The following is a 3,837-nucleotide window of genomic DNA, read 5'->3' as shown; positions in this document are numbered from 1 at the left end:
AGCAGTTGGGGGGTGTTCGAAGTTTGTGGCCCTTTCACTTCAGCGGAGTAGCGAAACGCACCCTCACCATGGATTTCAAAAAAAGAAATCACTGCAATGGTTCTGTAGTTTCCTCCTCTGAATGTACGGAAATGAGATGTAAATCAGATAAGACAAGCACCCCCGAAAAATTGGGCTTGAAACCCCTCCCCCCCCCCATCCACCGACCCTCTACGACCAGAATGCATTTAAAGTAAATATAGTCTCCAGAAGTCCAAATAATTCTGGCTCCGGCCTGATCCCCGTTCCGGCAGGTGGTCATGGTTGGCTGTGGAGACCTTTGCCTCGTTGGATAGGTTCTCAGGGTGGGCGGTGGTTCCTGTTCTCCTGGGTTGGTGCAGGTCTGGTTATGCCGGCCTGGTCCCCCCCCCATTTGCAAGCGGGAAGTCTTCTGGTGGCAATGCTTTCTGGTCGTATTTTGATCTGAGCAGGTTAGAGCCTCCTGGGCTTAGTGTGGAGCCCGTATCCTTCTGTTCTGTGGCCTTGACGGGTTTTCTTTACCTCCCTCAGAGGCCCCCCCCCACCTAGTACTTCGAAGGCCTGCTTTTTGGTCCCTGAGGATGCAATGATATGTAAATCAGATGAGTCAAGCGGCACCCAAGAAGAAGAATTTAACTGGAAACTTCCCCCCATTCATAGAACCCGTGCAACTAAAAAGCATTGCCAGTGTCTCCCTAAGCTCCAATATTACTGGTTCCAGTCTGACCCCTCATTCACGTGTGGAAGTATGTTTAGTGTTTGTGGCTGTTAGGTACACTCTCTGAATTTTTAGGGGCTCTAAGAGCCTCCATCCATGGGACCTACTTTGGGAAGTCCATCAGGGTCTGTTGGCCTTTGGATTGGTGGATCTGAGGGCTCCTGGCCCCCCTGTGAGGGGCCGTGTGTCTCGTGGGGTTCAGCAATTTTTAGGCCCTTTGGAGGAGGAATACGAGGGGATTTTTGGAAAGCCCCTCCCACCCAGAACTTACCAAACTCACGGTACCTGCTTTGGTAGGTTCCTGAGCGGTGGGATTTGGTGGTCTTTGGGTAGGACCTGACCCAGCTTTGCTCCAATCAGAGTCATTTCAAGGCCCTTTCACTTTGCGGGAAGACACTTTGCTTAGTGTGTGGTGACTCCACGATACGCTCGCAACCACAGACTTTAAACAACAACAAAAAAAGGAACCGCTATGCAAATTATATGTAAATCAGATAAGTCAAGCACCTCCCCGAACGTGACCATCCGCAGGCCCCGTGCAACCAGAATGCAGCTCAAGTGTAACTATAGTCTCCCTAAGTCCAAATCATACTGGTTCCGGCCTAATCCCGGCTGGGGTGAGTACTCTGCCTTAGGAATCTGAGAGGCTCCACCCAGCACTCATGGGACTTCTCTTTGTAGCTTCTTGAGGATCCAGAGTGCCCTTCTGCACTCTTTTTTAGGGTGTCTGATTCCCCCTGTGAGGTGTCTTAATGTTGCACGGACCAGGGACGTGACAATGAATATGCAAATTTGCCGCCCTGGATGAGATGAAGAGGCTTTACCCGAAGCCCTCGTTCTTCCCCGCCAAGTCCCGTAAGTTCGTAAGAGAAGGGGAACAGGTCCAACCCACCATTTCCTCCTCCACCTATCAGGGCACTTTTTTAAACAGGTGACAAAAACGTAAACAGTTGGAGTGGAGCTAGCGGTAACATCACTGCTAGCCCCACCCCATTGTTTATATTTCTCCCCCGGCATCCGTCAGATCATTTTGTGGCGGCAATTCCACCGCACGCACTTTTTTTTTCTTCTCTCTTTAAAATAGGAGACCCTCCTAACATTCCTACCAGAGGGAGGGGCCTGCTATAGATCAGGAGGGGGACTCCGTGGTAATTTTTATGTTTTTCTGTAAAATTTCTTTTTGAAAATTTTTTAAAAATAATTTTTCATATTTTTTCCCCCCTTTCCTTGGAATTTTTTTTATATTCCGCTCGCTACCTCAGAGATAGGATAGCCAAGCGGCAGATGCCTACGCAGCGAGATCTACCCCGGGAGCTTCGGCTCAGGCGAGCCTGATGTTGGATCGGCTTCTCCTCCTCAGCTCCGCCTTTTGGTGAGCCCGGATAGACGTTGTCACCTTGGCCAGTAGTCCTGCCGGGGTTGAGCGCCGATTATTGCTCCCAACTTAGGGGGGAGGGGGTGGGGGTGATGGCATGGAGTCCACCACCCTGAAGAGCTTAGAGAATCTCGTCCCCGGTGTGGTTCCTGCTCCCCCAGCCATACAGGCTTCTACCTAGTACTTGGGAAGGTCCTGCTTTGTTCCCCGAGGATTCGCTGCTCTGGATGTATGCAAATGAGATGCAAAGTCAAGCCGCACCCAGAAAAATGTGACTGGAACCGTGTGACTATATTCTCCCTGAGTGCCAACGGTACCGGCTCCGGCCTGATCCCCGTTCCCGGTTGTAGGGATGCAGGGCTGGGGGAAGGACCCTAGCTGAGGTCGTAGGGTTTTTAAGAGGCCCCACACAGTGGTTATGGGTTCTACCATGATAGGACCACACACAGGATTTGGGTCCACCTGCCTTTGGGTCACCCTGAATCACCCTGGCCCCTATCAGGCATCATAAGCCGTGGGGGGTATTAGGAACATAGAAGCTCCTCCTCCGGAGGAGGACCATACTCACTCCCTTTTTTGTTCTTTGGAAATAAAGTTTCTTCCCTCATGTCTGGGGGTTACCAGGCTCTGACGAGATGTTTTTCACCCCATGGGGGGAGGGGGTCAGTGATAGAGAAGATGAAGGCACGCCTACATGCATAGTCACCGGGTGGCGCTGCTTTCCCCAGCACTGCGACCCCCAAGAAGTCCACATGGGCTTTGAGAGCAGTGCACGGTATCAAGCTCCGCCCTGGAGATGAGGGGAGACCCACCTCTGTGAAGCACAATTTGGCCATTTTCCGGTTGGCTTTCAACTTAGGGAGACTACATCTGATCTGCATATATTTTTCAGTAATTACCCCACCCAAAACCCGTTTTTACTGGCAGAGTCCCGCTTAAGAATGTTGGAGAAAAGGGGGAGCATTTTGGGACCCTCCCACCATCCTTGCCGGCACATTTTGGGGTACGCTTTTAACTTAATGAGAAACTTGGCTAATTTGCATAGGATTCTAATATGCTAATGAGGGAAAAGGTGACATTTTGGGGATCTCACTACAAATTAGGGAGTGCTGGTTTACATATTATCATAATTTATGTTAATGAGATAAAGCATTTTCTACTCATGGAGACCTTCCTGCCCTGAACAGAGACTGCGCCCTCTAAAGGTGCAGGGGCCGTAATAGGAGGACACACCCCCCCCCACCACACACACTTTAAAACCTGGACAGTTTCTGTGCATCCTGAGAGCCCGTCTCCGTGTCCATCATTTACAGGGGGGCGGGGCTCAGAATAAAGATGGCATGGAGTCCACCACCCTGAAGAGCTTAGAGAATCTCGTCCCCGGTGTGGTTCCTGCTCCCCCCCAGCCTACAGGCTTCAAAGAAGTATGGTGGCCTTTTATTGGACCGTTGTGTGGGCTCGTTGTAAGGACCGGTGGGTGGGCTCATGGTCAGAGAACCATTGTGTGGGCTCGGGGTCAGGACGTTGGGTGAGCTCGGAGTCAGGACCTTTGGGTGAGCTCGGGGTCAGGACCTTTGGGTGAGCTCTTGGTCAGGATCGTTGGGTGGGCTTGGGTCAGGACCGTTGGGTGAGCTCCTGGTCAGGACCACTGGGTGGGCTTGGGGTCAGGACCGTTGGGTGAGCTCGGGATCAGGACCGTTGTGTGGGCTCGGGGTCAGGACCGTTG

General features: G+C 51.8%; 1 protein-coding gene across 1 annotated transcript in view; it reads right to left on the bottom strand.

Annotated features, from left to right (window-relative positions):
• The window catches only part of LOC108799113 (zinc finger protein 142-like), a gene marked incomplete at its 5' end in the record, with an annotated part of 67,114 nt that overhangs the window by 40,242 nt on the left and 23,035 nt on the right, over window positions 1–3,837 (bottom strand). The window lies entirely within an intron of this gene.

The sequence above is a fragment of the Nanorana parkeri genome, unplaced genomic scaffold, assembly GCF_000935625.1.
Source record: "Nanorana parkeri isolate BGI_ZX_2015 unplaced genomic scaffold, ASM93562v1 scaffold1634, whole genome shotgun sequence".
NCBI classification, from domain to species: domain Eukaryota; kingdom Metazoa; phylum Chordata; class Amphibia; order Anura; family Dicroglossidae; genus Nanorana; species Nanorana parkeri.
This window is presented reverse-complemented; position numbering and strand designations above follow the sequence as displayed.